Raw genomic sequence first — 12,884 nt, 5'->3', positions numbered from 1 at the left:
TTATAACTGCAGCTAGCATATACTAGGTCCAAGTATTATTGCACAAACTCAATCATCACAACAATGCCATAGAGGAAGTACTTTATTATCTCCACTTTACAGATGAAGCAGCTGGGGCACAGAGAGGTTAAGTAACTTGTCCAAGGTCATTCAGCTGGTAAGTGGCAAATTCAGTTTTTAACCTAGTCTGTCTCTAGAGTCTAAGCTCTAAACCCCTGTGACTGACTGCTTCTAATTTTAGATTATTGCTATCAATCCAGTCCTCCTGGGTATCAGTGTCAGGTTGAATTCCACTCTCCCCTTCGTCTAAATATTCATAGCTTGGCTTCCCTCTCGCCTCATGTCCTCCTGCATGGCTCACATTCCTCACCTCAGCACTGACTCCCCCAAGTTCCACCCGCCAGCCCCCACTGCCCCCCAACCTGGCCCAGGTAGAGTTCTCACGGCATCCAGGGAAGAACTGTCTGAATGGAAATGATGGGACTTTTCTGAACCCCTGAAAATAAAATGTGATTTTAAAAAATGTACAGCCACGACAAGGAACAGTTTGGTTGGACAGGGTGGTGGACAAGGGGAGGTCAAACCGTCTTTACCACTTACAAAGCACGACAGACTCAAGGATTAAGACCCTGTCTGTTTAACAGATGAAGCAGAGGCCGGGACAAGTGTCGGAGACATACTCTGTGAGCTCGGTGCTAGGGCGTGGGATGTTCCAGTGGAGAGATTTGGAGTGGGGTCTGTAATTTGGTGAAATGGAGACTGAGGGGACAGAACACATTCAGGCTTATCACCAACACAGTCACCTGTCTCTGCTCACCCCACTGTCTGTTTCTGGGCGTCCGGATACCACTCCCTCATCACCAGAGCCTCACGCCCAAGTTTTGCCACCTGTGTGTTCAGAGAGCACAGCAGGCACACATGATACCCCCTCCACGGGGGAGTCAGGTAAGGCCAAGGCATTGCTCACCGGCAGGTAGTTTCTGGACACGTCTAATCGGGTGGGCAAGAGGCTGGCTGAGACCCATTTTTACTCAGGTTCCTCTTCCTATGCCAAGGGCAGGGAGAGGCTGCTGGCTGACAGGAGCACCCCTGCATGGCTGAGTCCCCATAAAGGGGCCAGGGTGGGGGCTGGACTAGACAGACGTCCTAAGCAGCACTCAGCCAGGTGTGCCCAGCGCAGGCCTGCAACAGGGAAGGTTTCAATTTGGAGAAACGGCTGCAGAAATTTGGGCCAGCTGAGCCCTGGTTGGTCAGAAGGGCAGCTTAGAGCCGATCTAGAGTAGTTACAGGTTGCTTTCCCAGAAGCATTCCTTGGTGTTTGCTGAGCCACAAAGTCCTGAAGCCTTTGCTCACTTGGGGACAGCAAATAGGGATTGTCAGGGGGACAACAGATATGTTGGCCAGATGAACTTCCTAGCTAGTCAGTGGAGCCAGAGACCGAGGAGTAGGGTTGGAAGGAGAAATTCAACTGAACAAACATGGATAGAGCACACACGATGTGCCGAGCCCTGTGACTGGGACCAAGAAGTCCCATCACGCAAGTTAGAGCCTGGGACATCCTAATGTAAAAGGCATATTTGGAAAGAAGGAGAAGGGAGGACCTGTGGCTGAAGAACTGGGATGCCCTTGTGCTGAGATGGCATTTGAGCAGGGTTTCGGGGAACAGACCCAGACATCCCAGGTGGAGGGAACAGCAAAGCAAAGACAGAGAATAGGAGAATCACGGAGGACATTCAGGAAACAGTTCATGGAGAAGGGTGGGAGATCCAGCTGGAATGGGACCCTGTGGGTCTTATTAAAGTTTGGAATTTCTTCTCTAGGGAACATAGGGCATCAAAGGTTTACAGGTGGGGGACTGTGTTCAAGGAGGTAGCCGGGGACTTGTGAAGAAAGGTAGGTGGTCAGTGGGGGGAGAATGAAGAAGGGGAATGATGCTCCTACCGACTTTTATAGTCATTGTCCCTTGGTCAATAGCCACCTGGGATTAAGCCTTGGATTTTAAAATAACAAAATCTGTCCTTTGGTGTTTCCTCTCTAAAGGTTCAGGATTTCATGGAGCTGGGGCACCCGGACAGGATTTGGGGGCTCTGATGGGGAGGCTAGGATGGACTCCATCCAGAAGCAGGACCCAGCTGTCCTGCCAGGCAGATGGCAGCAGGTGACCATTGGCACTAACTACTCATACCCCTTGCTCTTCTATTAGCAGCATTGAATGCACCCTAAGTCCCACGCTGCTTGCCTCTGTCAGTTCGGACAGTGACGTGTTGCTGTGTGAAGCCCAAAGGGACCTATTTCAAATGAGGAAGAAAAACAAAACCACACGTGACCAGAAAGTAAACAGGTAATGTGAGGTACTCAGCTGGCTTTGTAATGTTCATAATGGGCAAAACCATTCATTCTAAGGAAAGAATCAAAAGATTTCATGGTTTTATTTTCATTTCTTTATTTATGTATTTACTTTAGGAAATCAAAAGTGAGTTCAGTGATATCTTCCCTCAACTCTTGGGTCATTTGCTTTAGGAACACTAAAGTTTTTAGTTTTTAGATTCTTTGCAGGGAGAATAATTCTGCAGTTGAGTTGCATTAAAATTTCCCTAAAAAGGGTCCTTTTCTTTCCTATGCTGTCACTGCTTTCCAAGCCCAGCGGCAGGTTTGGGAGAGGAACTCAAAGCATTTGTGCATCCTTGCCTACTGACCAGCGGCCAGGGTCCCCAGCGCCCCCCTTTCGGTTCCGTTCCCATGAATGGCAGATTCCTCCATCCGGGTCGGATTTCCAATCACCATAGAAACAAACTCGAGGCAGTTTCATTAATCATTTAGAGCACGAGAAGTCTAGGTCAGTCTGATTGCAGCATATAGGGTATCATCTCCCGGCCACATGGGACTCAGTTGATTTGAATTAAAAAAGATTAAGCTGCCCTGGGCTGCCTGGCCCCATCAGTTTAAGTTCTCATGTAACAGTGGTCTCTGGAGCCATATGGATTAGTGAGTGAAGCTATGCATTTATGTGGCAGGATTCAGTGAAACATTAGATGGGTGCAGGTGTCTGAGGGGAAGAGGACAGGGATCACATACAGTTTTTTTTTTTTTTATACTTGTTGCTGTTCTTTTGAAACTGGAAACAATAACTCAGTTTTATTTCTCCAGTGACAGTTACCACTCTTGCTGACCATGAAATGGTACATTTGTTACCTGAGGTTTATGGTTCACGATGAAACATTCTTCGAGGAGACGGGACAGCCGTGTCCCGTGTCTGCTCCAGGGTGGTGGGTGAGAATGCTGACATTTTATTTTTCTCCCTTTCCTACGGAATGGGAAGAGACGCATCGAATAAATATGGATGACATTTTAGTTTTGCTTGAATCAAAATCAAGATTTATGAACCTCAGGAAATTGACTTAGAGGCGGCTACAAATCAATGTGACTCTGAAAGAGTTGTGTAGGGATCTCTCCTAAAGAACGAACGCCCCCTTCCAAAGTACCCACCTTATTTATGGGCCTCTTCAGGACTTCAAAGAAGTTCAGTAACTTAGGCCAGACTGTTTTATTGCTTCGTGGAGCTAAGATGTTTCAGGGGGAAGATACAGGTTGCCGTGTATTATTAGGGAGCCTCTCCCGGGCAGTGGGCAAAAGCTTTCTGCATGTTGAACTGTTGCTCTAAAGCTCTTACACTCTGGCTTCCTATAGAATCACTCCTAAATCTTCTCCTTCAACTCGGCATTGTCTGCAGTCCCACGTGCTAAGCCCAGAATAGAAAGGACTTTTGCACTGTCTTCTCCGCATCCTCCTTTCTTGGGACAACTGCCTTGGACTACCCAGGAGGCAGCTGGGCTAATGGAAATCTACTACATCTAGGGTCCTGAGAGGTGCTTCCACAGGCCTGCTATTCCCAACCTGATGTTTTGTTTCTCTCTTCGTGGTGACAGGGATGGTCCTGAGTGTGAGGCTGAGAATGACAGAAGGCAGGGACCAGCCTGAAGTCTGCATCGGGTCCTTCTGCCCTCACTTAGCAGAGGCAGCTCAGGGTGGTGATGAGGCCGGGGGTTGGGAAACCCAGGTTCTCAATCCAGCCGTGCTACCGCCACCTGGCCGTGTCACCCGAGGTGAGTCAGGCTGCCTTCCGGGCCTCTGCTTTATCATCTCTGAGATGAGAAAGGTGACTATCTTCCTTTAGTTCTCTGATTCTAAAATCCTTTGCCATTTGCCAGTACTGGATGGATTCCAAAAGAGGTGAAAATTGGGCCCCTGCCTCCCAGGGCCTGCAATGGGCGGGTAGAGTAGAGGAGGCATGAGCACCAGTCTTTCAGTCCAGCCCAGGAGCCCCTTCCTTCCTCTGAACCCACAGCACCGACAGGCAGGGCTCACAGGGCAGCCCTCAGTGCCACTCTGTCCTGCCTCAATCGCCACCACCTCCAAGGGTGGCAGCATCACTCTCCAAGCAGCCTGCAGCTCTGTGGGGGCAGGAGTCTGTCTTCAGAATTCAACTCCACCTGGCAGAGGGCTGAGCCCCTAGGAGACCTTCATTAACAAACACTGGTCTGATTGAGTGACTCGAAATAGTTCAGCCAAAATCATATAAATGCCAGAGTTTGTGCAGAGAGAAGAAAGAACACAGTACATAGGAAACAGAGGTAAAGTTCCCAGGAGGGAACCACCATTGGAGACCCTAAGGAGGCAATATAGCAAACTGATTTAGAATGCAGATGACGATGCTTGGACCGTGGGCGTTACTTGCTAGCTATGACTTTTAGCAAGCCAAGCCTCGGCACAAAGGAAAAGCCTAACTGCTGGAGTCAGATGTCCTGGTACTAGTCCCATGTCTGTCACTTGCTACTTGGTGCAAACGTAGTCATGAGACTTTATGTGGGGTCCTCTGATCCCTCCAGGACCCTGCTTCAGGAAGGAAGGACTTGTAGCCATGTCATATGCTGCCGGCAGAAAGCCCTCAGCTGCCAGTGTCCTTGGGGATTGCCTTCGCTGAAGAGTAATTGGCCCAAGGTCAGGCCCCCTTCCTGCGGCAGCCTGTGTCCAATGAGTGACCAGCATAGGGGTCTAAAGGCCCGTCCTTGCGCCAACTTGGAACAACTCTACAGGGCTATCCCCGCTCCTCATAAGCTTTTCCTTCTGCCCCATCTTGCTTCCATCCCCTCCCTGCTACAGGCATGCAGCCCCCAAAGCACTCTCTGATACACATCCTGCCCACTAATTGCTAATCTCCATCTCAGAGTTTATTTCCGAGGAAACCTAGACTGTGACATTTCACAGCTCTGAGCCACACTTCCTCATCTGCAAAACTGAGGCGATGATAGTGCCGAGCCCACAGGGCTGTGGTGCAGGTTAAGTGAGCTAACCATGTAAAGCATTTAGCTCACTGCCTGGCATAAAATATCGTATGGTTTAGCTATGTGTCTCCCTAACAAAAACTCCTTGTTTTGAACATGAACTTGACTCAATCTTGAAAAATGAAATATGGATCTATAGAGATGAAACAAAAGGAATGGCAGAGATACTAGTTCTCCCCTAGATAGTCTTCTCTCCTTCTTCAGCAATAATAGAACCTTGATTTTTACCTGGACACACAGCCACCCAGAATGAAAGCAATATTTGCCAGTTTCTTCAGAAGGTAGATATGTCCTTGTGATTAAGTTTTGGCCAATGGAATATATAAAAAGGTGGCATGTACAACTCCCAGAGAGTGTCCTTAAAGATAGAAAGCCTGCCCTCTGTCTTTTCTTCCTCCTTGCTAAAACATGGATGTAATGGCTGGAGCTCCAGCAGCTACCTTGGGCCATAAGGTGACATTGGGAATGGCAACTCAGGCACAGCAGAACAACAAAATGGAGAGTGTCTAAGTCACCCATACCATCCCTGAGGTGCCTCCAGACTATTACATGAAAGAAATACATTACTGTTGTCCTGGGATTCTATTACTTGTATTGAAATCTAATCCTGCCTAACACAAATGGACTTCCAAGTGGATAAAGAGACCATAAGCAAAAACTCAGAGACTCAATGGGGGCATTCCCAGGACAGTAAAGAGATTGGCCAGTTATTAATAATATTAATAATAAAGCTTTATATTCAAATTATGCTTTGCAGTTTACAAGGCACTTACGAATTCTTTCACTTCATCTTTACAACTCTGTAAAGTAAGAGACATTTATTATCTCCATTCTACAGTTGAGGGAATTGAGGCTGAGAGAGATGAAATGACTTGCTCAAGGTCACAAAAACTAGGAAGCAGCAGAGTCAAAGCCAGAATCCACAATTTTTGAAGGCCTGAAGCTGAGTGTCCCCCATTATACCAGATGGACACTTTTGACAACTTACTCAAATTTAGTTAACAATGCTAACTTGCTTTGTATCCAGCAAATGTACAGGAGTGCCTACCTGGTTCCCACTGTTTTCGAGACATCTTGCATTTTTTCGTGTCTTTTTACTGACATTAACTGAGCACCAACTAGGTAATAAACCCTGTGCCTTATCACAGTGTGTGCCTTTACATGCACCGCTCTCCTCTCCTCTACACTCCCATTCAAATTAGCTCTTCATCCTGCATCTCCAATTTCTGTTCTCTACCACACTCTGCATCAGCAAAGCCTTCTCTGGTGGCCACAAGAATAAGCCACTTACTTACCCTTTTCCTCTATCACCTCCTGGGGTGGCTTCCAGGTGGACTCACGCAGTAGACTCTTAGCCAGATCTGAGGCAATCCCAGAGAGAAAGATTCTGAGAATGAGATCTGGAAGAAGTCCACTGGTTTTAGGCCAGGCAAGAGAGGCATTCCTGGCACAGAGAGAGGTATAAGAAACTAATAGTTCCTAGGGCGGCCGTAACACATGACCACAAACTGAGTGGCTTGAAACAACAGAAATTTATTCTCTCACAGTTCAGGAGTTTAGATGTCCAAAGTCAAGGTATCAACAGGGTTGGTTCCATGCGGGTGTTCTGAGGATCAGTCTGTCCGTGTCTCTCCCCCAGGATCCTTGGCTGGTGGAAGTATCACACCAGTCTCTGCTCCTTCTTCACACAGCGTTCTCCCTGTGTCTCTGTCTAAATTTTCTCTTCTTATAAGCACACCAGCAATTGCATTAGGACTCACCCTAATCCAGCATGATCTCATCTTAACTTGATTACATCTGCAAAGACCCTATTTCCAAATAAGGTTGCATTCAGAGGTGCCAGGGGTTAGGACTTCAATATTTCTTCAGGGGAGACACAATACCATACAAAACCAAGCAAGGGCCCTGGATCCAGAGAGACTGGTTTCTAACCCAGCTCAGCCTCATTGCTGGTAAGACCTTGGGCAACTGAAATAACCCTGAGCCTCAGATTTCCTTCTCTATGTGAAAAAGCATTACACCCCACAGGATAGATGTCGAGAGGCTTAAACAAGAAAAAAAAAAAATCTAAAACACTCAGCTCATGGTTTTTTCCCTCCATTCTCCAGATGGAAGTAAGAAAGAGGAAGAGAGAGGGAAAGACGTCACGGGGTAGGGAAGGCACAAGACGGCAGCTGCCGCGTGGTCAGCAGGTTAGAGTTTTGGCCAAGAATTAGAACCAGCCCCACAGAGTGATGCAAGAGGGACCATTTAAAAGACAGGCGCTGGGCTGCCTGAAGGTGAGTGTAGACTCTGGCACTGACTGGCTTCCTGCAGCTAAAACAGGCCGGTGTATTCAGAGGCAGCACCGGCAAACTTCCCAAGGACCACCAAGGTGTCAACCGAGGGCCTGAGCCCGAGGCTCCTGAGGAGAGGAGAGCCGTGTCAGCACAAGGGGAGAAAACCTGGGCTCCAAGACGGACAGGCCCTGCTGGAGGGGATGAGGAAGCTGGGGCTTCCCAGAACCAGGGCACATCCAACAGGTCACAGGAGCCCGTCAGAATCAGCCCCGGTCAGGTGGGCACCTTGCAGACGCGTCCCCCTCACACCTGGGGCCAACTTCTCAGTATGGAGAGAGAGGACCTGGGCCGGTCAGGCCCTGGAGCCTCTCTGTGACTCCAGCACGGCCCCCGGGGTCGACATCCTGAGTACACTGGCCTTCTAGGTGCTCCCCCTGGAGCCCAGTGGTGAATAACCAGCGAAGTCCAGGGAGGAGGTCGGTTTCTGGGAAGGGCAGAGACGAAGTCGGACGGCAGGCTACACGCGCGCCTGACCAGACGCGCCCGGGGCAGCGAGAAAGGCCCGGCATCCCCGGCGCTGCCGCCTTGTTCCACTCGACCGCGGCTGGTGCTTTGCTCCTCCTCAGAGTCAGGCTGGGCACACACTGACCCGCCGTCCCCCAAATCTCCCTTGTCCCCTCCCCTGTCACAGGTACTCCCCACCTCTGCTCAGAGAACTCACAGCCGCCCAGGTGCGGAGCCTCAGTGCCCTCCTCGACTCCCATGCTCCTCGCGGCTCTGCCGGGCCACTCTGGAGGTCCAGGCGGGTAAAGACCCGGTCTCAGTCACCTTCCATCCCCAACAAGCAGTGCCCGGCACCAAGGCCTCTCATCCTAGGGGCTCACTACCAGTAAATGCCACCCCACTGTCCCCCAGGAAGGAAAGCAGTGCTGTGGACAGGGCAGAGCAAGGGGATGTTTTCCCCACAGGTTTAAATTTAGGGGGATGGGGGGAGAGACTAGAGAAAAGAAGGGAAGGGGGAAGAGGGAGAGGCTCGGCTGAAGGAGGTGGTCAGTTTGCCCAGAACTTTCATAATCAAATCCTTCCCCATCTGAGAGCACTCGTGATCCCTTTTGCAAGACAGAGTGAACAATATTTCACTAAATATAGAAGTCGTAGGATAACCGGGGTGCTTGTGCAGACAGCAGGCACACGCAGCTTCGTGCTCAGCTCCTCCAGGCTGACAAGCAACTCTTGTCTCCCCGACTCAGAAGAGAGCAGTGTCCAGCCTAGTGGGTTTACTGTGAACGGTTTCCTCCTGGGTCTCTTACTCCCAGAGCAGGATCATGCCTCCTCTTCACACCTCACCCCCTCAACACACACACAGTCATGGAGGTGTGTGCCCACACACACATACACACGCATGCACATGCAAGGCTGGATACACGCTTACTGGGCAATAAAGAGAAGTTGATTGATTTATTAGCCAACACCCCGATCAACACCAGTGGGCACTGTGAAACAACGGGCAGATCTCAGCTTGAATTTCTCATCCTGGTGTCCTTTTTCAAAGGTCAGGACGTTGCCTAGAAAACTGAAAGTGGACACGGAAGATCTGTCAGGGGACACATCCCCACGCCACCTTACCACCCACATACCTCTCAGACCTCCCAGGCCCGGGTCAGACAGATTTACACAACATCTCAGGAGGCCACAGAAGAGATTCAGTCCCCCTACCTCAACCTTTCTCTGCAGGACAACACAGTTATTGGGGTAGCATGACTTTTCTCCAGAATGTTCACTTTCACTGCCCAAGTTCGCCTGGGAACCCCTATGTAGGAAATGTTGAGAAACTTGATCTTGGGCTCCAGGGCCTTTAGCACATGGAGCATATGCATGCTTGAGAGATAGAGAGGGCTAGGAGAAATGGCCATGGTTTATGCTGTCTTACAGAAAGCTGGAGAGTGCCAGGACAGGGCACCCATCTCCCAAAGGGAGCTCTTGGTCAGTGTGGGCTGCTATAACAAAGTGCCAGAGACCAGGGGGCTTAAATAACAGAAATGTATTTCTCACAGTTCTGGAGGCTGGAAGTCCAAGATGAGGGTGCCACCATGTGGGATTCTTGCAAGTGCCTTCTGGGATGCACATGGCCATTTTCTTCTATCCTCACAAGGCAGAGAGGATGAGAGAAGAAGCAAGCTCTCTCATGACCCTTATAAGGGCACTAATCCCATCCATGGGGTCCCCACCCTCATGACCTTATTTAATTCTAATCATCTCCCAAAGACCCTGTCTCCTAATATAGTAAATGCAGGGGGTAGGGTTTCAACATACAAATGTGAAGGGGAAACAAAGAGTTGGTCCATAATAGGGGTGAAAAAGCAGCTCACAAGCCCCTGGATTCTCTGCCCAGGAACCTAGCCAGGGAAAGCCTAGATTTTACTCGGAGGCTGGCACTCCTCACAGGCTGTAAAAATTAGGGGTCTTCGAGATCATTCCAGTAGGTAATCCTCTCTCCAGATTCCAAGGAACCTGGTCCCCAACTCATTCTTTTTTTTTTTTTAAGATTTTTTTTTTAAGTTTTTTGTGGGGGAGGGAGATAATTAAGTTTCTTTATTTATTTTTAATGGAGGTACTGGGGATTGAACCCAGGACCTCATGCATACTAAGCACGCACTCTGCCACTGAGCTATACCCTCCCAGACCCTCAGCTCATTCTTGATCACTGCCAGGGGCATGGGCTGCCGCCCTGCCCCATCTCCCTTCTCTTCTGGGGACACATGGAGCACAGCTGATCCACCTTCAACAAAACAGACCCCCAGCCACCCACCCTAGAACATCACCTGTCACTTTTGACCTGATTCCCCTGTGTGAGGGCCCTCCACGTAGCAGGAGAAATTCAGAGTTCCAAAGGCATCAAGAGAGAAAGTTGGGAAAGTTTCTTCATCTCTGTGCCTTGGTTTCCATGTATGTATAATGGGGATAAGAGCAGAACCTAGCTCCTAGGGTTGGAATGAAGACTGCGTGACATAACACACAGGCAGCCCAGGGCACAGTGCAGGGCTGGCCGTAAGGATCCGGTACACGTCAGCTACCATCATTCTGTATGTACGTGTCAACTTTTTCTTTTTACTGTGTCAAAGCCTTTATTTCAGTTTAATTCTTTTTTTTTTATTTAATTGAAATATAGTCAGGTTACAATGTTGCATCTTTTTTCTTTTTCTTCCAACAACATTTTTAATGGAATCTATCGTACATTATCTTCTATAGCTTGGCTTTTCCCCCTATGTCATTAAATATTCTTCAAAGCACTTTTAATGGCTGTCCTATTTCATCTCAGGAATTATGGTAATTTATTTAACCACGCTCAGAGGGATTACTTCTGTAAACTATTTTTTTTTAATCCAGGCTCCTAGGTCAGAACCACCAGGGCGGGGGGCGGGGGAAAGACTCCTTCGGAGCTACTGACCCTCCTGCCCCAACCCTCCTGGCATCCATTCCCCTCAGCCTGCGCCTGCCTCCCTCCTTCCTCAGCTGGAATCAATCGCCCTCCCTTCCAGCCCATCCCTCCCGCCCCCTAACGTCAATCAACCAAGGAGCCACTGCTAGGTGCCCAGCCCAGTGCCAGCAGCTCAAGGGTGCCTGCAAGAAGAGGGTTTGACCTGCCTTCAATGACCTGGTTCTCTATCTGGGTATGTAAACCACACACAATAAGAACCAGGGAGGCGGCGCGCTGAGGGAAGGGGTGCTCAGAAAATCAGAAAGGATGGGTTCGTGGAAACTGTGTTCCCTGGTGCGCTGGAAACAAGGACAAGGGGTTGCTGGGGTGGGGAGAGGGGGTATCGGAGGGAGCAGGGTGTACCCGAACTGGCTGGGCACACGGAGTCCGGGAGGAGCAGGAGGGGCTGCTTGGAGGGGCTAATGTGGCAGGAGCACAGCTGTGAGCCCTTGTGGGGTCAGGGTCCTGCTGGGGTCTGAGGTGAAGCCGTCCTCTGCTCCACAGCCTGCCTTGGGCCAGATTGGGGGGCCCCAGCTTGGAACTAATGCCCCCGGTGGCTGGGGGCAATCATTTCGAAATGAAGGTAATGATCCAATTAGTGGTTATCCATCAAGTTCAGTTATCTTTCCTTGGGCTGGAGAGCAGAGAAGCTGAGTAAACACGTGCCTTGGACTGTGACATAAAACCAGACCCCCTCGTGCTGGAAAATGAGTTCAAGATGCGGGCCGAGCTGCCTCTCAGGGCCTGCAGGTTAGCGTCTCCGTGGCCCAGAGAGGCAGGGGAGCCACCGAGCTCACAAGGAGCAGGGTCTGTGAGACCACAGCACCCGCCCTCCGCCCCCTGCCCCACTGTGAGGAGCCTTGGGTCTGGAAAATAGCCTCAAACCACAGCCAGTGTCCGACCTGCGTCCCAGTCAGAGGGTTGCAGTTTTGCTCAGCCCTGGCCCCAAGCCCCCAACTCTGAAGTTCCCGAAGCATCACCGGCTCACCCTCCTCTCCACATTCACATCTATGCAGCTGATTTCCACATTGTGCTCCAGGTGAGCCTCCTTATTTAGCCTCTAAGTTCCCTGAAGACAAGGGATTTCTGTATCTTCTCAGGACAGAATTGACAGTTGGAAGGCACGGCGGGGAGTCATCTCCAATGTCTCACTTCAAAATGAGGAACAGAGGCCAGGGCTGGGAAGTTACTGTGAAAACCCTCTCACTCACTGAACATCCTCTCGCCCTCTCTCGCACTCTCTCGCCCTCATCCCCGTCCCAGAGAAGGGCACCAGCCATCACTTCCAACAAACACTCCTTAACTGGCTGGCCATCTCTGGGCCTTCCCCTCACTCACCCTGTCTTCTGAAAGCCCTGAAATTCTGTTAAAATCAAGTTTGGAATTGGTCCCCAGTCTTTCCTTGTCATGCTACCCACTCCCTGCTTAGGCTGTTGGAGAAGGCATTATGGGGTGATCCTGCTCCGTCATTTCCCACTCAGAGTCTCATGAGGCCATTTGTGCCGCCTTCCCACCCGATATTTAGAAATTATTTTGCAGAATACAACCCAAACCTGGCACTGACTTGGCTCAGCCTGGCCTGCCCACCCCAACACACCCTTGCTCCTCTCAGTAGCCAGACTTTACAGGGACCATTGAATAACACACCCTTCTCTCCACCGATCTGGAGAGATCAGAGAATGACCTCACTAAGACGGGACTGCCACCAACCCCTCTGTGCTCTGTTCTTCACAATGAACCATGAAGCGGAGGGACCCTTCTACCCATCCTGGAACCTGTCCATCC

At 50.0% G+C, this 12,884-nt stretch overlaps 1 long non-coding RNA gene and 1 other non-coding gene across 9 annotated transcripts in view; one reads left to right on the top strand and one right to left on the bottom strand.

Annotated features, from left to right (window-relative positions):
- Nucleotides 1–12,884, top strand: part of LOC141579862 (uncharacterized) — a 225,336-nt gene that overhangs the window by 200,614 nt on the left and 11,838 nt on the right. For 5 of the 8 annotated variants that reach the window (XR_012511941.1, XR_012511940.1, XR_012511933.1 and 2 more), the window contains one exon: nt 2,204–4,103. This is a non-coding gene — a long non-coding RNA (uncharacterized LOC141579862). Of the gene's footprint in view, nt 1–102; nt 158–2,203; nt 4,104–12,884 lie in introns of all 8 variants that reach the window. The other 3 variants (XR_012511934.1, XR_012511937.1, XR_012511935.1) reach the window with 3 other exon arrangements.
- On the bottom strand, nt 10,228–10,300 carry TRNAT-AGU (transfer RNA threonine (anticodon AGU)). The gene has a single exon. It is a non-coding gene; the product is annotated as a tRNA-Thr (tRNA).

The sequence above is a fragment of the Camelus bactrianus genome, chromosome 15 (genome assembly GCF_048773025.1).
Source record: "Camelus bactrianus isolate YW-2024 breed Bactrian camel chromosome 15, ASM4877302v1, whole genome shotgun sequence".
NCBI classification, from domain to species: Eukaryota; Metazoa; Chordata; class Mammalia; order Artiodactyla; family Camelidae; genus Camelus; species Camelus bactrianus.
Note: the sequence above shows the minus strand (reverse complement) of the source record. Positions and strands in the feature narration are given on the sequence as shown.